The sequence below is a fragment of the Antechinus flavipes genome, chromosome 3 (assembly GCF_016432865.1).
Source record: "Antechinus flavipes isolate AdamAnt ecotype Samford, QLD, Australia chromosome 3, AdamAnt_v2, whole genome shotgun sequence".
Classification (NCBI taxonomy): Eukaryota; Metazoa; Chordata; class Mammalia; order Dasyuromorphia; family Dasyuridae; genus Antechinus; species Antechinus flavipes.
This window is the reverse complement of record NC_067400.1, coordinates 585073734-585101399: the sequence shown is the minus strand read 5'-3', so window position 1 is coordinate 585101399 and position 27666 is coordinate 585073734. Positions and strand designations below refer to the sequence as shown.

At 37.6% G+C, this 27666-nt stretch overlaps 1 long non-coding RNA gene across 1 annotated transcript; it reads left to right on the top strand.

The window, feature by feature from the left end:
* Positions 1-23022, top strand: LOC127555794 (uncharacterized). The gene is made up of 3 exons (XR_007952287.1): positions 1-440; positions 8134-8216; positions 22008-23022. It is a non-coding gene; the product is annotated as an uncharacterized LOC127555794 (long non-coding RNA).
* The last annotated feature ends 4644 nt before the right edge of the window (positions 23023-27666 follow it).

Below are 27666 nucleotides of genomic sequence, written 5' to 3'. Positions count from 1 at the left end.
CTGTCTCTCTTTCTGTTTCTGTCTCTATGTCTGTCACTGTCTCTTTCTCTGTCTCTGTCCCTCTTTATCTTTATCTATCTGTTTCTGTCTCTCTATCTCTCTCTGTCTGTCTTTCTGTTTCTGTCTCTGTCTCTCCTCTCCCTCTTCCTTTTTCCATTCCTCATTTCTTTTTTTCTTTTTCCCTCCTCCTTCTGTCTCTCTTTCTCCTCTCTTCCTCTTTTTTCTTCTCTCCCTTTCTTGCTCTCTCTCTCATTCTTTCCTCTTTCCTTACCTTTCTTCTCTTCTCCTTTGTCCTTTCTTTTCTTCTCCCTCTCTCCTCCCTTATCTTTCTCTTTCTCTTTCTTCTTTCTTGAACTGTCTGTCTTTGCTTTTATCCTATTTGGTATTTACTTCTCTGGATACATAAGATTTTCACACCATAGAATATGAACTCATTAGAGGTAAGAATTGTTTTACTTTTGTTTCTCCATCACCAGCTTCTGACACAGAGCCTCATACATAACAAGAAATGCTTGTTGAAGTTTGATTCCACATAATACCTATGCCATGTACCTCCCTCCCTTTTCTGCAAAGATGGAGGACTAAGGGTACAGAACAGTGCATATATTGTTGAATACTACTATCATGTTGTTTCATTTTGTTTAACTGATTTCCCTAAGCCTTTCTTATTTATATTTGTCAGAAGCGATGACTGCCTGAGTAGGTGAGGAGAAGGAATATATTGGGGAAATGAAAATAATGCAAAAAAAAAAAGAGATAAAAAATATGTTAGTTATAATTTTTTTTAATTTTTCTTTTTAAATCAAAAGCTAATGTTACAAAATCACCAAGAACAAACATGGTCCCAGAGAAGAGATAGGAGAAGACCTCATCTCCACTATTTTATAGAAGTAGGAGTCCATGGCTGTGGAACATTGCACGTATTTCCAATTTTTTCAACCTATTGATTGGGTTTGCTCATTTTATCCTCTTTCCTCTCTTTTTATCACAAAAATATTCTTTGTTATAAGGTATGGCCCTTTAGGAGAAGTCAGGAGGAGAGACAGGGGAGAGGAAGTTAGGCAAAATAAAAATGAAAACCATCATTCAAAATTGATTTTTTAAAAAATTAAACTGCTTGTTGAATTGAACTGAGTTAAACTTATTAAAGGAAACAGTTTCCAACAGGTGCTCTAAGCAGAAAAGATAAGTGGGTTTCAGAAATCTGAGCATAATACTTGCTTTTGCTAGTGTCAAAAGGGCAAGTAGCAGAAGCCACATTGGGAGTACTCTAGCACAGAAAGACAATGCCTTGAAGGATGAAAAACCTAATGGGAAACTACTCCAGAGGTTGTTCTCTAGAAGGTTAAGATATTGCTCTTTGGCCCCTCTTAACCAGCAAACTATTTAACAAAGATGGCACAAGCTAGCTTAAAAGTGTTGAATGTTGCTATTCAAAGGGATTAATTCTGCCACCCACACCTTTCTTGGCATTCAACAGGCTTTGCTCAAAAGCACACACTGCCTGCAGACAGTTGGATTGCAGACACGATGAGCTTTGAAAGGATAACCTTTCCATGTCCTCCATTTGAGAACCTGATGTTACCAGATTTTGCTCTCCCTGTGCAGTTGCCAAGGATACCCAGCACAGCTACGGATTCAAGACTCAATTAGTCCATATGTCCCTATTGGTTAAACACTTTCCCTTTTCTATTTTGACAGGCTAATTCATATCTTTCAAACCCCAAACAGACAAACTTCATTAAGCAACCTAGGTTTCTTTCCTTGCTTCCATTTGGTGGCAAGGAATGAACCTTCTGAAAGGACCAGATAGATATTTAACTACATATTCACTATCCCCTCCTTCCCCCACTGTGTAATCATGTCTTCTTAATCTTTTAGTCAAAAAGAGTGATTCTTTTGGACTCAAATGTTAGATGTTATATTCACCCCTATTCAATTTCTTTGATTTAACCCAATGTTCTTATTGGTCATGACCTTTATGAATGCAGACTCTGTATCCCCCCTTCAGTGTGTTACCTGGCTTTGTATCACCTACAAATTGGATAAGAATGTCATCAATGCCCTTATCCAATGGTATTTTAACCCATTTAATCAATGGTTTAAAAATGTCAAAGGTCATACATAGATCCTTGGATGTCTTGAGTGTGTGTTGTGCCATGTCTAGCTTTCCTCTCTTGTGTCATGAATTCTACAAGGAATAGTCATTTTCTTGGTATTTTCACCAGTTCTTTTTTTTATTTGATTTTTTTATTATAGCTTTTTATTTACAAGATATATGCGTGGGTAATTTTTCAGCACTGACGATTGCAAAACCTTTTGTTCCAACTTTTCCCCTCCTTCCCTCAGATGGCAGGTTGACCAATACATGTTACATATGTTAAAGTATAAGTTAAATACAATATATGTATACATGTCCATATAGTTATTTTGCTGTACAAAAAGGATCGGACTCTGAAATAGTGTACAATTAACCTGTGAAGAAAATCAAAAATGCAGGCAGACAAAAATAGAGGAATTGGGAATTCTATGTAGTGGTTCATAGCCATCTCCCAGAATTCTTTCGCTGGGTGTAGCTGGTTCAATTCATTACTGCTCTATTGGAACTGATTTGGTTCATCTCATTGCTGAAGAGGGCCACATCAGAATTGATCATCATATAGTATTGTTGTTGAAGTATATAATGATCTCCTGGTCCTGCTCATTTCACTCAGCATCAGTTCATGTAGGTGTCTCCAGGCCTTTCTGAAATCATTCTGCTGGTCATTTCTTACAGAACAATAATATTCCATAATATTCATATACCACAATTTATTCAGCCATCCTCCAATTGATGGGCATCCACTCAGTTTCCAGTTTCTGGCCACTACAAAGAGGGCTGCCACAAACATTCTTGCACATACAGGTCCCTTTCCCTTCTTTAAGATCTCTTTGGGATATAAGCCCAGTAGTAACACTGCTAGATCAAAGGGTATTGATAACTTTTTGAGCATAGCTTCAAATCGCTCTCCAGAATGGCTGAATGTATTCACAGTTCCACCAACAATGTATCAGTGCCCCAATTTTCTCACATCCCCTCCAACATTCTGCATTTTCTTTCCCTGTCATTCTAGCCAATCTGACAGGTGTATAGTGGTATCTCAGAGTTGTCTTAATTTGCATTTCTCTGATTAATAATGACTTGGAGCATCTTTTCATATAGCTAGAAATAGTTTCAATTTCTTCATCTGAGAATTGTCTGTTCATATCCTTTGACCATTTATCAATTGGAGAATGGCTTGATTTCTTATAAATTAGAGTCAATTCTCTATATATTTTGGAAATGAGGCCTTTATCAAAACCTTTGACTGTAAAAATGTTTTCCCAGTTTATTGCTTCCCTTCTAATCTTGTCTGCATTAGTTTTGTTTGTACAAAAACTTTTCAATTTGATCTAATCAAAATTATCTATTTTGTGATCAATAATGAGCTCTCTTCTTCTTTGGTCATAAATTCCTTCCTCTTCCACAGGTCTGAGAGGTAAACTATCTTATGATCTTCTAATTTATTTAGAATCTCATTCTTTATGCCTAGGTCATGAACCCATTTTGACCTTATCTTGATGTATGCTGTTAAATGTAGGTTAATGCGTAGTTTTTGCCATACCAATTTCCAATTTTCCCAGCAATTTTTGTCAAACAGTGAGTTCTTATCCCAAAAGCTGGAATCTTCACCAGTTCTTTTTCCAGGAGAATCAGACCCAAAATATAATTTCCTCTTGTTCATATCCTTATCTTTTGAAGTATGATGTGATCATGAAGGTCAGACAAAATATTATTAGCTCCTCTGTTTTTTGTCAGAGAGGGCTCTAGTAGCAATATCTTGATAACTGGTCTATCATTACTATTATATTATGTCATCATGCAGTATTATGATGCTTACCAAAAATTGTATATATTTCTTCTTTCTGTTTTGATGGTCTAATTTCCTTTTTTAAATAGTATTTTATTTTTTCCAAGTACATCCAAAGATAGTTTCATCACTTTTGCAAAACCTAGTGTTCCAAATTTTTCTTCCTCTCTTCCATTCTTTTCCCAAGACAGCAATAGGCTAATCATGTGCAATTCTTCTAAATACATTTCCATATTTGCCATGTGATGCAAGAAAAATCAAATCAAAAGGGAAAAAAAAACATGAGAAAGAAAAAACTACAAGAAGCAAGCAAACAACAATAAAAGTGAAAATACCATATTTTGTACCATATTAGTCTCCAGAGTTCTCTCTCTGGATATGGATGGTTTTTTCCATCACAAGTCTGTTAGAACTGCCTTGAATCACCTCATTGTTGAAAAGAGCCAAGTCCATCAGAGTTGATCATCACATAATTTTGTTGCTATAATGTACAATGTTCTCTTGGTCTGCTCACATCTTGATGGTCTAATTTCAATGGTGAAATTATCTGTTTCTCGACCAACAGGATAATTTCAGAGAGGCCTGGGGACACTTACATGAACTGATGCTAAGTGAAATGAGCAGAACCAGGAAATCATTGTACATGGCAACAAGACTATATGATGATCAATTCTTATGGATGTGGCTCTCTTCAACGAGGTGATCCAAACCAGTTCCAATTGTTCAGTGATGAAGAGAGCCATCTACAACCAGAGAGAGGACCATGGGAAATGAGTGTGGAACACAACATAGCATTTTCACTCTTTCTGTTATTATTGCTTGCATTTTGTTTTCTTTCTCAGTTTTTTTTTCCTTCTTGATCTGATTTTTCTTGTGCAGCAAGATAACTGTATAAACAAACTGCATAAATTGTATACATATTTATAAATAAGTATAAATACATATATTGGATTTAACATATGTCTCAACATATTTAACATATATTGGACTACCTGCCATGTAGGGGAGAAGGTGGGGGGAAAGGAGGGGAAAATTTGGAACAGAAGGTTTTGCAAGAGTTAATGTTGAAAAATTCCCCATGCCTATGTTTTCAAAATAAAAAGCTTTAATAAAAGGAAAACAAGCAAAAAAAGAAATTATCTGTTTCTGCTTCTATTAAAACTTCACTTCAGAGCTCTTCAATATTCTTCTCTGTTCTTTTTCTTGAATTTTGTTACATGAATATACCATACTATCTAATGTAACTATTTTCTCTTCTCTTTTTTTCACCTATCTTATTACTTTTGAATAATGTATAATTTTCCTGAGTCCTATGTCAAACTCGGGCCTCATCTCAGCTTTGGTGGATAAGGGTAGTGTGGGTCAACAGTTCAATATGGTAGTCTCAAAAGCCATACAATCTTTTTTTTTAATATTTTATTTTATTTTATTTAATAATTACTTTATATTGACAGAACCCATGCCAGGGTAATTTTTTTACAACATTATCCCTTGCACTCGTTTCTGTTCCGATTTTTCCCCTCCTCCCTCCACCCCCTCCCCTAGATGGCAAGCAGTCTTATATATGTTAGATATGTTGCAGTATATCCTAGATACAATATATGTTTGCAGAACTGAACAGTTCTCTTGTTGCACAGAGAGAATTGGATTCAGAAGGTAAAAATAACCCGGGAAGAAAAAAAGCTATGCAATCTTGTTGCTCATCTTCATGCACAGGGAAGTATAGATATTTCTATCTTCACACCCCCCAATAGGTTCTGAAGGTCAAGGCAATCTCCAGATTTAGTCCTTGAGAGGTGAAAGGGCTAGCATATCCTCTCCTATGGGATAGAAAGGGGGGATGAGACATGGAGGTAGATCCCTCTGTGTGTCAGTTCCCTTTGTCAGCATATTCTATGGTAGTAGAACAGCTTATGGAAAAGGGAAAGGGGCTATATTCAGTTTTAGATAAGGGAATTACTTAGTCTTTAAAAGTTTTTCACAGAATCACATATTTGAGCTATACTTTTGAAGTTATCCAATAAAATGCCCTTTGGACTGCTTGCCATCTGGGGGAGGGGGTGAAGGGAAGGAGGGGGGAAATCAAAACAGAAGTGAGCGCAAGGGATAATGTTATAAAAAATTACCCAGGCATGGGTTCTGTCAATAATAAGTTATAATTATGAAAAAAAGTTAAAAAAATTCTTCAAAATCCATACTGTCAATAGAAAAAAAATAAAATGCCCTTTGAAGGCAAAGGATACTTTGGTTTTGTCTCTGTGTCTCTTGAACTGTTGTGCACTATTTGGAACACAGTAGATGTAATTGTTGATTGGCTGACTGAATGAGAAGCTAGAAAATATTCAAAGGACCAATTTTAGCCTGAAAAAGAGAAGATTAGGGGAGAGGTGGAGAAGGGAAGTAGGGCATGGTATGTTACATGAGGGAAACAATCAAACTTAAGGTTCAGAGGGCAGAATTAAGACTAATTTACAGGGATTTAGGTTTAATGTTAGGGAAATTTTCCCAAGTTTTGGAGCTATTTAAAATGCTATGGGAGATGGCAGTTTCCTCCTTATTAGTGGTCTTTAAGCAGAAATTTGATGACCACTTATAGGAGATATTGTCTAGAGGAGTCTTATTCAAGAGGTTTTGAAATAGATGTATCTAAAATCAATTCAACTCAATTTGACAAGAATTTATTAAATCCTTGCTTGGTACTAGAAAACATGGCATTGTGACTGGAAAGCCAGACCTAGACTCAGCCACATATTGGCTGTATAAGCATGGGGAAGTCAATTAGCCTCTCTGTGTTTCAGTTTCCTCATTTTCAAAATGAATTTCCTTGCAGGCAACAACATATACTAAGTATTTAGCAACATTATTTTTTCCCAATTACATATAAAAATTTTTTGCATTCACTTTTTAAAATTCTGGAGTTAAATATTTCTTACTCCCCTTCTCCCCTCTTCTTCCCCAGAAGGTAAGCAATTTTATACATATTATATATGTGTGATCATGCAAAACATATTTCCATATTAGTCATATTATAAGAGAAAACAGAGACCAAAAAAAAAAAAGAAAAAAACACAAAAAATAAAGTAAAAAAATATTATGTTATGATCTTTATTCAGACTGCATTAGTTCTTTCTTTGGATATGGATAGCATTTTTCATTATGAGTCCTTTGGAATTGTCTTGGATCATTGTATTGCTGAGAATAGTTATGTCATTCACAGCTGAGCATCACTAGCAGATTGTTACTGGGCACAATGATGTAGTTCTGCTTACTTCACTTTGCATCAGTTCCAGGTTTGTCTGAAACCATCCTGCTCTTCATTTTTTATAGCACAATAGTATTTCAGTACAATCATATGGCACAACTTTTTCAGCTATTTCTCAACTGATAGTTATCCCATCAGTTTCCAGTTCTTAGCCACCACAAAAAGAGTTGCTGTAAATATTTTTGTACAAATAGGTGCTTTACCATTTGGGGGATCTTTTTAGTATACAGACCTAGTAGTGGTCTTCCTTGATCAAAATGCTATTGTTTCCTCAAAATTGCTTTATCAAACTGTGCTTCATGCACAGTTTGATTAATTACCCTTTGAGCATAGCTCCAAACAATTTCCTAGAATGGTTGGATGAGTTTACAATTCCATCAACAATGCATTAGTGTTCCCATTTTTCCCATAGTTCCTCTAGATTTGAAACTTTTTTTCTCTCATGTTAATCCTTTCTGATAGCTGTGAGGTGGCACCTCAAAATTGTTTTCATTTGTATGTCTCTGATCAATAATGATTTAAAGTATTTTCTATGACTATAGATAGTTTTGAATTTTTTTCATCTGAAAACTTTCTGTTCTTATCTTCTGACTATGTATCATTGGGAAATGACTAGTATTTTTTATATGAATTTCATAATATTTTTTTACTTTATTTTTTGTGTTTTTTTCTTTTTTTGGTCTCTGTTTTCTCTTATAATATGACTAATATGGAAATATGTTTTGCATGATCACACATATATAAAGAATTCCAGTTCTTTATGTATTTCAGAAATGAGGACTTTATCAGAGACACTTGATATAAAAATTATTTTTCAGCTCTCTATTTTTTTTCTAATCTTGGTTGCATTGGTTTTGTTTATATAAAAACTTTTAAAATATAATCAAAATTATTCATTTTGCATTTTTAATGTTCTCGATCTCTTCTCTTGAATATTAGTGGTAATAATGAGCATCTTTGCTTCACCTTTGATGTTATTAGGAAGGCTTCCAGATTATTCTCATTACAGATAATGCATGCTGATGGTTTTAAGTGCATTCTTCCTTTCTTCAGAATGCTGACAGGTAAGCTATTCTTTGATATCCTAATTTGTTTATAGCATCACCCTTTCTGTCTAAATCATGTCTCCATTTTGATGTTATCTTGGTATATGATATAGGGTGTTGGTTTGTACCTAATTTCTGCCATAATATTTTCCAGTTTTCCCAAAAATTTTTGTTAAACAGTGAGTTCTTGCCCTCAAAGCTTGGGGCTTTGGTTTTATCAAACACTAGGTGAGTATGACCATTTACTACTGTGTCTTGTGTACCTTATCTATTCCACTGATCCACCACTCTGTTTCTTAGCCCAGACTAGACTTTATAATATAAGTGTGAGATCTGGTATAGCCAGGCCACCTTTTCCACATTTTTCCATTAATTTCCTTGATTTTTTTACTTTTTGTACTTTCAAATGAATTTTGTTAATTTTTTTTCTTGTTCCATAATGGATTTTTTTTTTAGCAGTTTAATTGGTATGGCATGGAATAAGTAAATTAATTTAGAAAGAATTGTCATTTTTATCATATTGGCTGAACCTACCCATAATTGATATTTTTCAATTTGTTTAGATCCAACTTTGTGTGAAAAGTATTTTGTAATTGTGTTCATATAGTTCCTCAGTTGTCTTGGCAGGGAGACTTCCAAGTATTTCATATTGACTAATTTTTTAAATGGAATTTCTCTTTCTATTTTTGCTGTTAAATTTTGTTTGTAATATATAGAAATGTTGATGATTTATGTGGATTCTTTTTTATCTTTAACTTTATTAAAATTGTTAATTATTTCAACTAGATTTTTAATTGAATCTCTAGGGTTTTCTTAGCATTCCATCATATTATCTGCAGAGTGCTAAATTTTTTCTTCATTGTTCATTTTAATTCCTTTAATTTCTTTTTCTTTCCTTTTTGCTATATTTAAAATTTTTAGTACAATATTGAATAATAGTGGTAATTATGGTCATTTTGGGAAGACTTCTAGTTTATCTCCATTACAGATAATGCATGCTATCACTTTAAATAGACACTAGTCACTATTTTGAGAGAGGATTGTGTGGGGTACAAGAATACTAGCACCTCTAGTATTAGGGCTACTGAGCTTTTTTCAGAGCTGTTTTCCACCTTTGGTTTCCACCTGATTCATCCAGCTCTCACCTGTGGCTCCTAGAAGTTGTAGCAGGGTCAGTTGTCATGCTCCTGTCATGTAAACTGTCTTGGCAGATGGGCTAAATCAGGTTGAAAGCAAGCAATAGGTCTTTAAACACGTCAGTAAGTTAGGGACATGTCTACTCCAAGCATATGAACTTCCCTTGAAGAAGAGACAGATAGGAACAATTTTTTTCCAGTAGATTTCAAAGGGACTGAAGCACTATAGAGTGCTTAGGACTTGGTCAGACTGGAAATATCAAGGTCATCCACTCCTGGTTGTAATCCTAGCTCCTTTGCCTTTCAGAATATTTTATTTTAAACCCTCAAGTCCTCTAATATAGAAGATGCTAAATCCTGTGTAATTATGACTGAATCTCCATCATATTTAAATTATTTCTTTCTGGCTCTTTGCAGTATTTTCTCCTTGATAGAGAATTCTGTAATTTTGCTATAGCCTTTCTGGAAGTTTTCATGTTGGGATCTCCTTTAAGAGATAATGTTTAGGCTCTTTTATTTATCATGGCTTGCAGGGAATTCATTAACTCTTAAATTATATTTCCTGGATTTATTTTCCAGGTTAGTTGTTTTTCCACTGAGATATTTCACATTTTCTCTTATTCTTTCATTCTTTTTATTTTGTTTGATTAACTTTTACTTTCTCATGAAGTCATTAGTTTCCACTTACCCAATATTAATTTTTAAGGGTTTTCTTTAGTGAGCTTTTTAAATTCTTTTTCCATTTGCCCAATTCTACTTTTTAAAGAGTGAATGCCAGTACACATCATTTTCCATTGTTTGTATTTCCTTCACCAAGCTGTTGACTTTTTGTCCCTGCTTCTCTTGCATCATTTTCATTATTTCCCCAATTTTTTTCTACCTCTCTTATTTGAGCTCTTTTAGGAACTTTTTTTGAGGGCATGAGACCAACTCAATTTTTCTTTGAAGCTTTTGAATATAGGCATTTTGTTGTCATTTTCCTCTTCTCAGTTTGTGATTTTGATATTCTGTCTCCAAAGTAGCTTTTAATTTTTTAAAATTTTGTTCATTTTACAACCTATTTCATTACTTTTAAAGTTGGGCTCTAGTCCTAGAATGCAGGGGCCACTGTCCCAAGCTTCTTCCACTAGAAATCTAGGGTCTGGCTGCTGTTCTGCTATTCTGGGGACTCCAAGGCCTTACCATTGGCCTGTTGTGCCACTGACTTGCATTGGGACTCAGGGTCTCCTGCTGACTTGCTGGGGGAGGGTCTGCTGCTGGTTTGTCCAGATGCCATCTGCACTGGACAGTCCTCTTCTTTTACCTGTGTGAGATAAACCTTTCCTGCTGATCTTCTAAATTATCTTAGCTGGAAAAAGTTTTCACCCTATTTTCCTGTTAGTTTTACCACTCCAGAATTCATTTTGAGGTGTAATTTTATAGTTTTTAGAGGTGAATTTGGGAGAGTTCAGGTGAATTTCTGCCTTATTCTGCCATCTTGGTTCCAATAAATATTTATTAGGTGCTTATTTTGTGCCAGGCACTGTGTCAAGGGCTTGGGATACAAACAAAAACAAAAGACAATTTCTGTCCTCAGGAAGTTAACATTAGAATGGGGGAAGACAATGTGAAAAGAGGACCTTAAAGGAGCCAAGTGAGGAAGAAAGAGGTCTGTAGAGTTAGAAGCACAAATATGATGGATATAAAAGATGGCTGACTTGGGCCCCTCTCCAAAATGGAAGTCCAAAAGGAACTCTCAACTGAGGGAAAGGGAGAAGACATGGGAGAAAATCTTCAAGGGTAAAGAGGCCATAGGTTCTAAGGAATAATGCAGAGTGAGAGATAGCAAGAGATGGTGGCAACATTCAGAAAGTCAGAAGCATTTCTAAATCTAAAACTAGAAGTTGCTGAGAGTAGTTGACTATCCTTAGTGTTAGGGACCAAATCAATTTTGAATCAGAATGCTCTCTGAAATAACTCTAGCAAGTGGTAATCCAGACTTTGCTTGAGAATTTTTAGTGAGGGAGTACCCACTACATCCCAAAGCAACCTTTACCACTTTGGGATAAAACTCCAAAGTCACTTCTTCCATCAAGTCTAAATCCATCTCTATGTAATCCCTATCTTCTACTTGGGTCAAGTAGAAAAAGTATAATTTCCCAGAAAAATCAAGCAGTTCCTCAAGAACCTTACATTTTACTGGTCCTTTCCAAACTCTGATATCCCATGATTCTGTGAGAATGTCCTTTCAACCCTTACACCCCACAAACTTCAGCACAAGTGTGATTTACCAGTAATAAATAATACCAGACACCTTTGAAAATAACTGTTACTTTGAAATAAATGTTAAAAGCACAGGAAAGGGTAAATGGATTGAATGAACAGACTTTCTGAGATCCTCTAGCCTATTCCTTAGGAGATTGAGAATCACTGTCTTGCTTTCTGTGTATTTGCTGCTTTTAAGCTCAAGGATAGCTTTTTACCTCCCTCTCAAGCCATCTCTCAAGTAACAGCCTATTACTTGGTTTACAAAAAGAGGACAATTTTGCCTTTCTGTCCTGAGACACTTACTGCAAAAGCCTGCTTGGATTTACTTTATGATTGAAAGGAGGCAGAGCAGGGAGCTAGCTCATAAAAATTGAAAAGGAAAAAAAAATAAGCCTCTGGATTGGACCTGCTCCTATAAGAGGGGATTAAGAGGCTATAAACAAAACTTTTTTTTTTTACCAGAAAATGCAAAATTTGGCCTTTAGAAGACAAGATTAACAGGAAGGAATGAGTTAGGAAGGAGATAGAAATCAACAAGGGTATGCAAGAGGCATTTACACTTCAGAGGTAAGTAACTAAGATGAAGCTTTTGAAAAATAGCCCCAGCGAGGCCTGTAGTCAGTGTGGGTCTAATGTGACTCAGTGGGGGGCTGTGCGTCATCACCATTGAAGTGGGACCTGTCTGCCATCTATAAATCAGGTGAATTTATCCTTCAGAATTTAGAAAAGATCACAGGATGTCAGAGTTGGAAGGGACCCTAAGTACCACCTAGTCATAGAATCATCTCTTCAGAACTGGAAGGAACCTTAGGGATGAATAATAATCATGGATTCAACATAGCACTTTAAAGTTTATAAAGAGAGAGACAGCAGGTAGAGAGCCAGCATCAAAGTGAAGAAGACCTGGGTATTTAAGTGCCATCTCTGCCACATACTGGTTGTATGACCCTGCATAAGTCATTTTAGCATTTAACATCCTAGGCAACTCTCCCAGTTGAAGAAAAGGTGCTGATCTTCACTGGTAAATGGAATCTTCCTACTTGGAGTTTCCTACATTAAATTCTGTTCTATTCACTCTAAAGTTTGCAAAATATCTATAGCTGATTTCATTTGTACTTCACAACAATCCTGGAGAGGGGATAGGCTCTAGGGGTATTACTATATTCATTTTACAATTGGGAGAGTCAAAGAGGTAAAAAGTCACCTGCCCACGTTACACATAGCTAGGAAATGTCAGAGAAGAGATGGAACTCAAGTCTTCCTGATCTATCATGAGAGTCACTTTTACTTATTTGTATGTATGTTACATTAAAGCACTTTGTTTGGCTTTAGAACCTGCTAGGTAGTTTCATAGTGCATAGAATACTGGGCCTAAATCAGGAAGCCCCAAGTTCAAATGTAGCCTCAAACACTTCCTACCTATGTGACTTTGAACAAATGACTTGACCTTTGTCTCAGTTTCTTTATCAGTAAAATAGATGGCACCTACCTTTCAGGGTTATTATGAGGATCCACATGAGATAATAATTGTAAAATGCTTAGCACAAGGTCTGACACATAGTAAGTACTATATAAATCTTTGTTGTTGCTCTTGTTATTATAACAAGAAGCAATGGGTGGAAGTTTAATGGAGGTTAGTTCAGACGATATAAGGATCTATCGGAAAGTAGAATGTGTTGTCTCTCACTACAAGTCTGCAAGCAAAAGCTGAATGACTAATTGTTGGGGTTGTTACAGAGTGAGTTCATGTTCAGGAATGAGTTGAGGCCTTTTCCACTCAGATATTCAGTGATTCTTGACCCCTTTGTTCTTTTCTCCATCTCTAAAGTTCACTATTCTCAAATACATGTGGTCTGCTCCCTGGATAGTAGGAAAAATCATTCTAACCCCTGGTTCCCTTTATAAGTCCAAGAGACTCTAACAGCTACTTGAAGTTTCATTATCAGAACTTAAGTCTATCAATCATCATTTACTTAACACCTACTATGTGTCATGCCCTGTACTAAGCATTAAAGGTAAAAAGAAAACAAAATAAAATAAGTTCCCACTCTCAAGAAGTTCACCATCAACATGAGAACATATAGGTACAAACAAAATATAGAGAAGATAAATTGGAAATAGGAATAATAAATTGGGAAGTAGAAGAAGGAGGGCACTAAGATTAATGGGGATTGACAAAGGTATCTTGTACAAAGCTGATAGGTGAAGGAAGTCAAGGAAGCTAGAAATCAGATAGGAGGGAGAATGTCTAAGCATAAGATTCAGCCAGTGAAAACTCTGAGTAAAGGTGGAGTGTCACCTTTATGTGAGTCACTTGAATTTGGACAACATGGAGGGAGAGGAAAGTGTAATAAGAATAGAAAACTAGAAAAGAGGATAAATTATAAAGCCAAGGATTTGATCCTGGAGGTAAGCATTGTAAGGAACTGTAAGGAATCTTTAAGGAATTATTGTAGTTTATTGACTAGTGGGATGGTATGATCAGGCCTGAGTTTTAGAAAGATAGCTGAGTCAGAGAGGGGTTCAAATGGAGAGAGACTTAAGTCAGGGAGACCAAGTAACAGGTTGTTATAATAAGTCCAGTCATGAAGAAATGAGAGACTGAATCTGGATGAAGGTAGTGTCAGAAGAGAGAAGGAGGAATATACAAGAGGTAGGAAGGTAGAAGTGACAGGACATAGCAACAGATTGGATATGGTGGAGGTAAGAGTGAGGTGTTAAGTATGATATCTAGGTTTTTAAACTGAGTGAATGGGAAAATGATGGTTTTCTCAACTGTAAAGGGAGATAAAGGTTTAGAAGACAAGATAATGAGTTTGGTTTGGGATCTATTGAATTCAAGCTCTGCCCCCAATGGAGCTCCATTCAATAGCTTGGACTAAAACAATTTAAAGCTTAGAATATAAATATAACATATATGTGTATATAAAAATCAATAAATATAAATATATAATAATATAGAGACAAGAACTTGGAATAAAGCATTGAGGTGAACAAATTGGATGATATTGACTTGAAGCAACTCTAACTAACAGGACTTTTCTTTCTGTGCTTGCTCCTTTCTGTGCCTTCATTTATGTGGAAAAACCAAAAGAATCTTAGTGTTGAAGAAACAGGGAGTGGAGGATGAAAAGAGAAAAGAGCCATAGATAGGCTTTGGAAGTTAGTAATACAGTCCCTAAATGTTCCTGAATTAAGTGTATTTTGGTAAGAGGACAATAAGCAGTGATTTACAATGACTTTCTAACCCTAAGTCAAATGAAACTTGGGACAGAGATAGTGCCCTTGATGGTTAGTAACTTAACAAAACCTCCAAGAGCATCTAAATTGTTTAGTTGATGTTGCAATGTGCTAGAATTCTGAGGTTAGGACTCTCTTTGGGGGGAAGGAAACATTTAGAATGGCAAGGTTTCTGAGAAATGACACTCTTCTTAAGGAGGAGAAAAAACAGCTAATTGTTTTTTTCTTAATCTGATGATGGGGGTATGAAATAGCCTTTCATTTCTAAAAGAGCTGTGATTTAAACCACTGAGCTATAAGCTAAGAGAGAGGTAACAGAATCCATTTTTTCTTATGGATACAAAGTAGCCCCAAAGCTAGGGTCTTCAGTGAAAGGCAAAATTTGGAAGCAACAGAATCTGCAACCTGGAAACAACCAGAGTGATTGATTGATCCAGTGGGAGCCTTCCAGGAGTAACCCCAGAAAGCCAACAGGAAGCAACGTCTGACAGAAACTACATGTCATCCCTGCACTCTTGACAGCATGTCTGACAGACAGCAGAGGCTTCACACATTGGACCACTAGAGGGCAGGCCTTGAGGGAATTGTGTCATGACATCACAAAAGGACATGGATCACTGCCATATGGCAGGTGTGAGTTGCTTTCTGTGCCCGTATGCTCAGACTGGGCATGTTTCCCTTATATATACCCATCCATGCATGTTACATGTATCCAAAGGCTCGCTATATATCCTAAATCAGGGGTCCTCAAACTTTTTAAATAGGGGGCCAGGTCACTGTCTCTCACACTGCTGGAGACTATAGTTAAAACAAAAACTTTGTTTTGTGGGCCTTTAAATAAAGAAACTTCCTAGCCCTGGGTGAGGGGGATAAACATCCTCAGCTGCTGCATCTGGCCCATTGGCCGTAGTTTGAGGACCCCTATCCTAAATGATAGATTCACCTAGAAAATATATATAGAAAGATAACCACAGAAATGTATGTATTTATAAAGCAAAAAATACACGCACATGTATGTATGCATTTGTTGTTTATACATATATACATATACTTATCTTTTTTTTTTTTTTTGCTGAAGCAATCGGGGTTAAGTGACTTGTCCAGGGTCGTACAGCTAGGAAGTGTTAAGTGTGTGAGGCCAGATTTGAACTCAGGTCCTCCTGACTTCAGGGCTGGTGCTCTATCCACCTTGCTGCCCCCAAACACTTATCTTTATTGTATTGCCATTCAGTACCATTTGACTCTATGTGACCCTATGGTCACATAGATACTCTAGTGGTTTGCCATTTCCCTCATGTGAGTGCAGATTGCACATATGTTCATATGTATCTATGTTGGTGTATACATATGTGTGTGTTCGTACATACATATACTCAGAAAGATAGATAAATCTGTGATCCTATAATCTTAAAACCTAGACAGTTTGTCTAAAACGAGGCCACGTGGGAAGTTGGGGGAGCCCCAAGATTCTGCAACAATCTTCAGTCTCTGTACAAGAGTGCAAAACAGCCTCTCAGCATCTTGTCCGTAACTGGTGATTACCATGTCCGGGACACATCCTCCAGTGTCTTTGCGACAAAAAAATAGTAGTAGAAAATGCAGACCCCAAAGCACTTACCCAGGTGAGCAGAAAATTGTGGTCTTTTCAAGATCCTGGCATGTTGTGATTTTCTCCCTGCTGCTTTCTTCTGAAGTGCAACGTCCAAGTGTACAATATGGCAGGTGGCCAGGTGCTGACGAGTTCAGATTAGTTACCTGGCATTGCAGGGAGCGGGTTGACTGGGGCCAGGATGGGAGAAAGAAGAGACGCTCCCTCTGAGGAGCGAAATTCTCCAGTCATCCCAAGGAAAGAGCAAAAGGCCCCTATCAGAAGGTCAAAGCTCCCCCCCTCTGCTGCAGTGCAGGCTCTGAAAACAGCTGCCTAGCCTGGGTAACAGCCTTTGAATCGTTCCTGCAAAGCTTGCTGGAGGAGCAATTAGAACAGGAGAATGCCATTTCCTGTCATAAAAAACAAAAGGCATCTGTGGACGCCAAGGCTCTTGTTTATTTTTGTATTGATCTCATCTGTCAAACACCTTGTTAGCAACCTGATTAGGGCAGATCCAGCTCCCTAATTGCGTGCTTTTCAGAGGAAGTGGGCACTGTGGCACATTGGCTAGCCAGGGGATGAAAGTTGGGGGCCAGATGGATGTTATCTCAGACAACGGTGTGCTGGCGCTCTGAGTTTCAAATGGTTTGCAACAGGGTGTAGTGGGGAAAGATGTTGGAACTAGAGCAAAATCCTGAATTCAAATTCCACCTGAGACTCTGTACGGTCCTGGGTTGGCTAATTACTCTCTGTGCTTTCCTTTCCTCATTTGTAAAATAAATGGAGGGATTGATGGATTTCAAGATACTTGTCAGCTCTGAATTTATGATCTCATGATCCTTTGGAGGAAAAGGATGACTGAATGAAATCAAAATGTATTAAGTACCTACTGTGTGCTAAAATATAAAGAATGCAACCCCCCCAACAACAAAAACCAAGGCCATACCTGTCCTTAAGGTGCTTATATTCTAAGGGGGAAGATAACTAATATAGAAGAGTGCTGACAAAGGATTTTCTTTCATTAATAATAGCTAGTTATATTAACAACAGGGGTTGTTTCTTTTTTGATTTTGGGTCCCCAGTGCCTAGTAAGCAGACATTTCAGCTCTATCACCTGTCCTTGGGCAAGTCTCCTAAAGCTCCCTCCACCTTGGTCTCTTCATCTATAAAGTGGAGATAATAATAGCTTCTACTTTCCAGAGTTGTTGTGAGGATCAAATGATCTAACATATAGAAAGTGTTTTGCAAAGGTTAAAGATTTATATAAATACAAGTTCTCCTTCCTCTCCTCCCTTTTCTCTCCCTCCTCCATTTCTTCTTCCTCTTCTTCTTCCTCCTCCAATTCTTCCTCCTTTTCATCTTCCTCTTTCTACCCCTCTTCCTTCTTCCCTGGGAAATGGGTGCTATTATTATTTCCATTTTGCAGATGAGAAAACTGAGGCTGGATGAGGTGAAATGACTTGCCAGGGTCAAACAGTAAGGCCAGATTTGAATGGAGTAATTTATCTACTTGATTATAGACTCGACTTCCCTGTCTTGTCTTCATGCCCTTCTCTGACCCCATGAAACCCTTCAGTGCTAGCCATCCTTGCAAGCTCATCACCTGCAGTGGCTGCTAACACCATCTTTGCCTCTTCCACATGATATGTCAGCATGGATTCTGGGTCAGGACATGGACGCAGTTCTCTTCTTCAGTCTTCAAAAGGAATTCAAGATTCCAGGTCATGATTTCCATTTTTTTTGTCCCCCCTTTTCTAGTCATTGACTGATGGGGAGTGCTGAGCTCTGGACCATGCTTGGTAAGAAAAGAAAGTGATACAACTGCCAATACAAAAAGCTTCACTGAGGTCACGCCAGCAAACCTTAGAAAGTCTAGGGAGGAAAGGAAATAAGCATTTATTAAGTACCTACTGTGTACCAGCACTGTACTAAGCCCTTTATGAATATTTCATTTAATCTCCATCTATCTCTGGGAGGTAGGTGCTATTATTGCTCCCACTTTAGAAGTAGGTGCTATTATTACTTCCATTTTACAGATGATGAAACTGAGGTTTTAAGGCATTTGTCCAGGGTCTGAGATTAGATTCAAACTTAGATCTTCATGACATGGGAACCAGGGCTCTATCCACTGAGCCATGAAGCTTCCTCTGTCAAACCAGGAGCCTGAATGAATCTCCATCATTTTCTTTGAGTGCCTAAGAGTAAAAGCAAAGAGAAAAAAATCCTTTTGTCTCACCCCTGGCTCTGGACTCAGAGAACCTGGCTTGAAATCCTATTTCTGGTGACTATAAAATGAAAGCTTTGGATTAGATCATCTCTAAGGTCTCTTCAGAATCCCAAATTTTTGATCCTCTGACCTCCCCCTCCCACCTTGGACCTTCCATGTTTTTAAAGGTCTCCAACAAACCCATCACTACTAGAGAAAGTTGCCAATCCAAGGCAACATCATCTCTGCAATGTACAGTCCTAGAGGGCTGCCTACAGTACTGAGATGTAATTATCAGCCTGGATGTGTCAAAGATGGGACATGCACTCAGATGCTCCTGGTTTTGAGGTTTCCTCTCTACTCACTGAGAGGTCACTAGGGGGCACCATAGGGTCTGTAGAGCAAAGGGCCTGGCGTCAGAAGGACTCATATGACTTCCTGAGTTCAAATCTAGCCTCAGACATTTACTAGCTGGTTGATCTTGAGCAAGTCATTCCTCCCTATTTGCCTCAGTTTCCTCATCTGTAATGAGCTGGAGAAGAAAGAGGCAAAAAAGGCATTTTAATATCTCTGCCAAGAAAACCCCTAATATCATGAACTCTACTCACTATGCTACATGAGGCAGTATATTTCAGTTTTTTGCATTGTGATTCTACTATTAAATAATAAGTCTGGTGAAGGTAGGGACTGTGTCTTTTCTAGATTCTATAGGGTTGTTTTTTATTTTGTTTGGGTTTTTTAATTTATTTTTTGTACATGAAGTTGCAAATCTTTCTTATATAAAGACTAAGTATATACCATATTTAATATGTTGTACAACATTGCCCTGCTTGTCTATATCCCTGTCTGGACTTCCTTTTTCTTTTTAAATGAGTCACTGATACTCTTTTCTTTTTCTTCTTCTTTTTTTTTTTTCTGAGGGGAAGGGAGGCAGTCCTCTCCCATATTCCACTTACTCCAGCAAATAAAAGCCCTCCCTCTATAAGCTCTGAATGAATGTCAGTGGTACTGTGTCAGCCTCGTGGCCCAAATCTTTCTTTCCCATGTGTCTTTGTGAAAGCTAGAAAACCTCTATTGCCTGAAAACTAGGAAGTTATTCAGGACGGTACCTGGAGCTCAAGAGAACTCTCCAGGCTCAGCTATAATTGATGGAGGCTAAAGGGCCCTCCCAGGGCAAACTGCCTGGAGTTTCAATGCATTGTAACAATTCCCTATCAGATTCTAGAATTCTAAGTTCTGAAGGTAAGGGACTGGCTACTGGAATCAGCATGGCTTGGCTGAGGAAGAGGGTTTATACTGAAAACTGATGTTCTTTCTGAAACTTCACTAAGTAGAATAAAGTTATTATTATTTTTTATTTGAACCTATGATTTTATTTATATATACATATTTTAAAATAATACTTTTATTTTCCAAAATACATACAAAGATAATTTTCAACATTTACTCTTGCAAAATCTTATGTTCCAAATTTTTCTCCTTTTTCTTCCTTTCTCCTGCCCTAGACTGTGAGAAATCCAATATAAATGAAACATATGCAATTCTTCTGCATATATTTCAACATTTTTCATGCTGCACACACACAAAAAATTAGATCAAAAGGGAAGAAAATGAGGAAGAAAAAACAAGCAAGCAAACAACAACAAAGATGAAAATACTTTGTTGTGATCCATACTCAGTCCCCACAATCTCTTTCTGGATGCAGGTGGCTTTCTTCATCTTAAGTCTATCAGTATTGGCCAGAATCACCTCATTGTTGAAAACAGCCAAGTCCATCACAGTTGACTGTGTTTTTATTAATACAGAAATTCTTTCCACTGATGCACATTCAGGCAGCCAGGTGCATAAAGCATTAAACCGTTAGTCAGAGTTCAAATTTGGCCTTGGGCACACACTATGTGATTCTGGTCAAATCATTTTAATCTTGCCTCAGTTTCTTGAATTGTATAATGGGGATTGCCTCAGTTTTCTGAAAAGTATAACGGGGATAATAACAGTATCTATGTCTCAGGGTTATTGTGAAGATCAAATGAGATAATATTTGTAACATGCTTAGCACAGTGCCTGGCACATAGGGTGTGTGATATAAAGGCTTATAATCTTGTCTTCTTCTGATCTATAACAGCTTTAAAATTAGCTGGAGGCACTGAAAAGTGAAATGACCTGTCCAAAGTGACAAAGCCAAATTTTTTGGCTCCCATTTCAATGCCTTCCTCCCTATGCAATGAGATTGACCAACATTACATCATTATAATTTTCCTCCCTCCAGCAATGTAGATGGGCAAACCATCATTTTTGAGAGGGGTTAGGAGTTTTAAAAAGGTTAACTAATTTGTTCTTCCCTGATCATGCATGTATCAGAAGGAGGTCTCAAAGCCTGGTCTTCTTGATGCCGAGTCCTCTCTCTGTCCATCATGCTATACTGCCTTGTACTTGGGTGAATAGTGCAGGAAATTTGAACCCCGTCATCCATGAAGTCTATATTAAATTTGAACTGTCCCAAAGTGGAAGATGCTGCTTTCATATGTTACAGATGCCTCTACATTTAAGATGTGAGACTCTGGAATCAGAAAATCTGGGTTTGAATCTTTCATGATACTTACTACCTCTATAGTGATCTTGGACAAGTCACTTAACCACATCTTCAGAATGAGGATCCTGGACTGGAGGACAGTAAAGGTCCCTTCTAGCTCTAATATGTGATGATACAGTGTCTTCAAGTCGGGCTGCCTGACTACCTTCTAAGGATATTGCAGAGCGCATCTTCCATCCAGGATGTGTTGGACTAAATGGCAGTTTATGTTCCTTCAGAGTCTGAGGTTCTGGCAGCATCTTCTATAGGAAGGAAGCCAAGTGTAGACGGAATGAATAGCTCTTTCAATCCAAAATGAATGAATTAATGGATGAATAAATAAGGGGGAAAAAACTTTATTAAGCACTTATTATGAACTATGTAGTGGGAATACAAAAGAAAAGTATGGCAGTCTCTGCTCTCAAAAAGTTAGCATTCTAATGGGGGAGCTCTAGAGGAGGATGTAGGCTCTTGAATGTAGTGGTAAAGCAGATGGGAAACTCCTTTATTTAGCACCATATTCATTGACAAAGCCAGGTCCCTTTCCATTAATGAATCGCTTCCTAGTGCGTAGGACTTTGGTGGCAACAGGTATGTTTTCATGGTCTTGGTACCTGAGACTGCTGAGGAGGTGGGAGCTCTTGCACCTGGAGAGGCAGTTGATAGGTCTCATTTTCACAAGGATAGTTTCATTGGATGATGATAGTAGGGACCTGGCTAGCATGAGGGTTCATGGTCTCACCAGATACCACATTGGTATTGTGAGCTTTTATTCACCTGTGAAGTCAATAGTCTAAGTGTTATTGTTTCCATTTTACAGATATAAAAACTGAGGCTCTGAGATATGATGGTATTTCCACAATTACTGAGAGAAGAAAGACTCCCAAGACTCTTTGGCAAGAACTTCCATTACTTAACTGCTAAGGATACAAAGAAAGGATTACAATATAATGGAGACAAAATGCAAGAGATTATATACTAACAAGATACAAACTGGAAGAACTAAAAGTAATCTAGAAAGAAGGCAATAGTACTAAGGAAAATTATGAAAGGTTTCTCATAGAAGGTGAAATTTTATCTGGACTTGAAGAAAGACTGGAAAACTGAGAAGCAGAGATGTGGAGAAAGAGAATTCCAGTCATGGGACGGCCAATGAAATCATCCAGAAATGGGAGATGGCAGGTCCTGAGAGAGGAACACAAAAGAGGCTAACGTCATTGGATCTCAGAGTACATGGCAGTGAACATGTTACAAGACTGAAAAAGGGGTTCAGGCTATGAAAAGGAAGGGCTTGGAACAACACACATACATATACATATTAGCATATGTATATCTATATGATTTAATTTACTTATCAAAACAATTTTTATAAGGAGTTATGAGATGAACTGATGCAGTGAATAAGCAGAACCAAGAGAACACTGTACACAGTAACAGCATCATTATGCAATGACCCACTATGACTGACTTACTTCTTCTCATCAATCCAATGATCCATTCCTGAAGGACTTAAGATAAAAAATGCCATCCACCTCCAGAAAGAAAACTAGTGAAGTCTGAAAGCAGCTGAAATATACTTTTTAAATTGTCTTTATCTTTTTGCATATTATTTTTGATCTTTTACAACATGACTAATATGGAAATCTTTTGCATGACTCCACATGTATAACTTATAGCAAATTGCTTGCCTTCTCAATGAGAAGAGATGGAAAGGAAGGAGGAAGAACATTTAGAATTCAAAATTTAAAAGCAAATGTTAAAATTTAAAAAGTTAAAATGTTAAAACTATAATGAGGGAAATAAAATACTAAATAAATATTTTTTAAAATTTTAAAGGAGCTGTGAGAAATATTGCCTATTTTCTTTCACACTTTGTGACTTTGCTCAAATCCTTTCACTATGACTCTTGTCCTAGTGCATCTGTTGAAATTGGCATACTTTCCTTGTTCCTTTCTCCTCCTCCTCCTTCTTCTCTGCATGCTAGCATATCAGTTTTCATGACACCACCTGTTAATAGGCAATCTCCATCATCCAAAGGCACATTCTACTCAAAATTCATCCAAGACTGCTCACATGTTGTGACTAGCTTGATTTTCAGAGACCAGAACAGAGAGCTTCTCTGGTCACTTTCATCTCTATGACCAGTCTTTTCCTCTATAAAATGAAGGCTGGGACAAAATTGCCTCTAAGGAGCTTGCCAGTCTTAAGACCATGATCCTAGCCTAGAGCTATTTACCTTGCCATCTAGGTAAATTGATAACCAGATCAATTAGACCAGGCCCTTTTGGTCCAAAGGAAGAGGGCATGCACACAGAGACTGCCAGAGTGATTGATAGATAACCATGAGTACCAGTTCTTGATTCCAACAAATTTCAATCCTGATGCTCAATCTTGCCTGATTACTCTAAGACTGAACTACATGTAAAAAGCTTCATCTCCCTTTATTTATTTCAATATAAAGCCCACAAACCCTAACAATAGTGGTCCAATTAGTTCTTATTGGCTTCTGGGACTGAGACAGATTACTGAGTTTTTGTAACCTGGATGGTATTTCACTTATCCACATTAGGCCAAAAAGATATATAGGGGTGGGCAGAAAGGTGGAGAGTATATAAATGCTGGGTACTTTTTTGAATGAGTAATTGACCTTATATTGATTTTTATAATTCGTGCAGACTCTGGGGTTATTCTCTGACCTCCCACAAACTGAAAACTTGTGTTCTTAGATATATATAGATATATGCTACTATATTTCCCTTCAGATTCCAGAGGTATCCCTAAGGGGTTAAGGGATTGTCTTTCTTTTTTTTTTCTTTATTAAAGCTTTTTATTTTTCAAAACAAATGTGTGAACATTTGCCCTTGCAAAACTTTGTGTTCCAATTTTCTCCCCTTCCTCAACCTCCTCCCCTAGAAGGCAAGTGGGATTGTCTTTCTAATGCTAATCCTGATGAGCTCCCACTAGTGTGCTCCCTTCTTTTATTATCAATCAATATCAGTTGGTCAGAAAGACAATTGGCTTTTAGTAAGGGTATATTTACTCATGTAGTATAAGAACAGTTGATATAAAACATCCCTCCAAAAGTCTGTGACACTCTCCTATCAGAAATACAAAGTCCTAGAGAAAGCTTCTACAAATCTTTTTTTGGTAAAGCCCTCTGGATGTTCCCTTTAGGTACAGTATAGCTTTTCTGCTGGATTCTTTCCTGCTAAGTTTTGAATTTATTTTCTTTATTCAACTAATATGTCTGTGTCTCCTGATGCAGACACTGCTATAAGCCATTCATTGCTCTTACAGGAATGCTGCTAGAACGATGATGAAAAATTCTCCAAAGACATGAGGTCCTCCTTTGACCAAAGGGTAAAAGGAAGAGATTGAAAACTAGACTGATACCTTAACACTGTCTTCCCCAGTCTGCACCAAGCTATATTTTCTTAAGGTCTTATATAGAAAGCTTCCCTTCTAAGCTATCTGATGCTTAAACCTCTCAGTTCCTGAACTATATTGGTACTTTGTAGATGACTTATAAGGCATGACCAAGTTTCTTCAACCTAATGGAAGACTTCCTTTTGTACCTAATTGAAGCCAAATTGGATTCAATTAAGATGTGCTCTTCATTGGTTATGGTACTATGGCATAGCATCTTTCACTTACTCTAGGTGGGGCAAGGTAATTTATCAATCTATTCAGTAACTTATTCTCTCTTACAACTAAATGCTTTTTTTCCCTAATGAGCCTTATAGTAGAATTAAGATAAATGTAGCTGCATCTCTGTCCCTTAAATCTCCTGAACTTTATTAGCTCATTACCTAAAAAGCAGTATTTACTCAATGAATCCTGGAAGTACCCTCTTTGTATTTTTAAATTTTGTTTAGTTTGAATCTTTGATTTCATTAGTTAAAGAGAACTCTCAGTTCTCTTGGAGTGGGGAAACTCCCTTCACTAAAGTTGGTTCATCGATTGATAGTTGGTTTAGAAGGTTGCGTAGGATCACTTCAAGGTTAAGTGATCCCCATGATCACACACATGTCAGAAGCAGGATTAATACCTCTTTCTGATATGCAGGCTAACCCTCAGGGCTCAGTTTCTTCATTTCTAAAAATGAGGGACTTAGTTGCATTAAATGATCTTTAAAATCTCTTTGGGCTCTAAACTTAAGATCCTTTTCGATGCACCATGGGAACTCTCCAATTTATCAGATTTAAGACAACAAACTCCTGGTCGATTTCCACATCCATAATGATAACAAGAATAAAAATTTGGGCATTTATATCATACTTATGGTTTGCCAAACACTTTAGATTTATAATCTTACTCAAACTTTCCAAAATGTGAGGGAGATACTACTAGTAATTATTGCAATGCAATTTACAGATGAAGAAACTGAAGTTCACAATAGTAGGGGAATACCCATGCTCATACATCTTGGAAGTCATCACATTATAAGATTAACAATTTAGACCTGGATGGTATCTTAGAACTCCTGAAACAAACAAAACAGTCTCAGAGGGATTAGGTGATTTGTCCAGGATCATAATGTTAGAAAAGATCAGAAGCAGGATTCAGTCTCACTCCTAAATCTGTGGTTCTATTTCTCATAAAATTAAGTTTGCTGCTCCCTAAGCCTGTTTCTGACATTTGCCAAATGTTCCACTAAATTAAAGTTACATTCCCAGATGGTAGCTAAAAATTCTAAGCCAAACCATTCAGAGTCCTTTTTTAAGCTGGTGTGCAGTTACTAGCTACTCGCCCTTAGCATCTGGTTTGGATGTCTCTTCCTTTATATTGGCTTAGCTAAATGGGGAATAAGAGGAAGGAGCAGGCAGATCTAAAAGCCAAACCAAATCTTTTAACCAAAAGTGTCCCCAGTGGAGCTGAAGCCAAAAACAAGCCAAAAGACTTTGGCTGGAGTAACCTCCTAATACAAGGCTCTATATGTAGCAAGTGCTTATTTGATATTGATTGAAGGAATGTTTTATTAAAGTAAACGTACCTTAAATTTAAATATGGTAAGCACATAAGAAGAGTCCAAAGAGGAACCAGATGAAGAGGGGAACCACAGAGGGAACCATGGAAGAGATAGCATTTAAGATGGGCCCAGGCCTCCCTGCCATCTCCCAGCCCTATTGCATGGCTCGAGAACTCACTCGGGGCAAGCCCTCATAAGATGGTCAGAAAAAGAAATGCAAGGACACTCTCAAGGTCTCTTAAGAACTTTAAAATCGATTGTGTGATATGGGAGACACTGATACAGGATAGCCCAGCATGGCGTGCCCTCAGCAGAGAAGGGGCTGTGCTCTATGAACAAAGCAGAATTTAATTGGCCGAGAAGAAACATGAAGTGTGCAGAATTAGAGAAGCTCCTCAAATGATCATAGGAACTCTGTGTCCAACCTATGGCAGAGCGCTCGGAGCTCATATGGATCAGCCACAGTCAGATACTTTAACTTGACTCTAACATAGTGATATCATTTTGGTTCTTTTCAAGAATGAAGGAGAACTAACCAACTAATCAGCCAACCAACCATGGGATACCATTCGAAGTCAGACCTTCACCTTGCCCTCCTCCATACTGGGATCCTGGATTCTTATCCTGGATCTCTCATTCCAGATAGGTAAATTTCTGCTTTATCTTGCTAGGATTCATGATGCTTTCCAGCCTTATTTTATTATATTAGCATCTATGCTGACCTCTTGCTTTCTTGCTCCCTTTAATGCATGTTATCTTCCTGCATTAGAATGTAATCTTCTCAAGGACAGGAACTTGATTTTTTGTATTTGTATTCCCTGTATTTTTATTTAAGCATATTCCAAAGATCTAGGTGGTCCAGGAAAAACATAGCTTGGATATTTTGCATCATTCTCCCCCACTTCACCCTCTGCCTCTGCCTCTGTCTCTGTTTCTGTTTCTCCCTTTTGTGTCTCTATGTCTTTGTCTTGGACTCTATCTCTCTCTGTCTCTGTCTGTCTCTGTCTGTCTCTGTCTCTGTCTCTCTGTCTCTCTCTCTGTCTCTCTGTCTCTGTCTGTCTCTCTCTCTCTCTCTCTCTCTCTCTCTCTCTCTCACACACACACACACACACACACACACACACACACACACAGTAATTTTATCCCTAAGAAAAGAACAACTTCCAAAATGATGGAATCCAGTCTTGAGAACTTGGATCTCAGTCTCCTCCATGTCCTCCTGGGACATGGATTCAAAAAAATCACCAGAATGGAGAAAAGCTCTACCAATCTACGTTATTCTATTCAAAATCCTGTTGCTGGAAGGGGCCGCCATTTTCTTGTCACCATGGTTCACATATTACTTGTGGAACAAGGATAATATTCTCAAAGGAAGGCCCTAGCAGAGCAAGCTTAAGGCAGATATTCTTTCTCTTGTCTCTAACCCTCAGAACTTTGGTTCCCATTTCTGGTGAAACTATTTGAACCATTCCATCTATTCTTTTGACTTTCCTCACCTTTGCAGACAAGG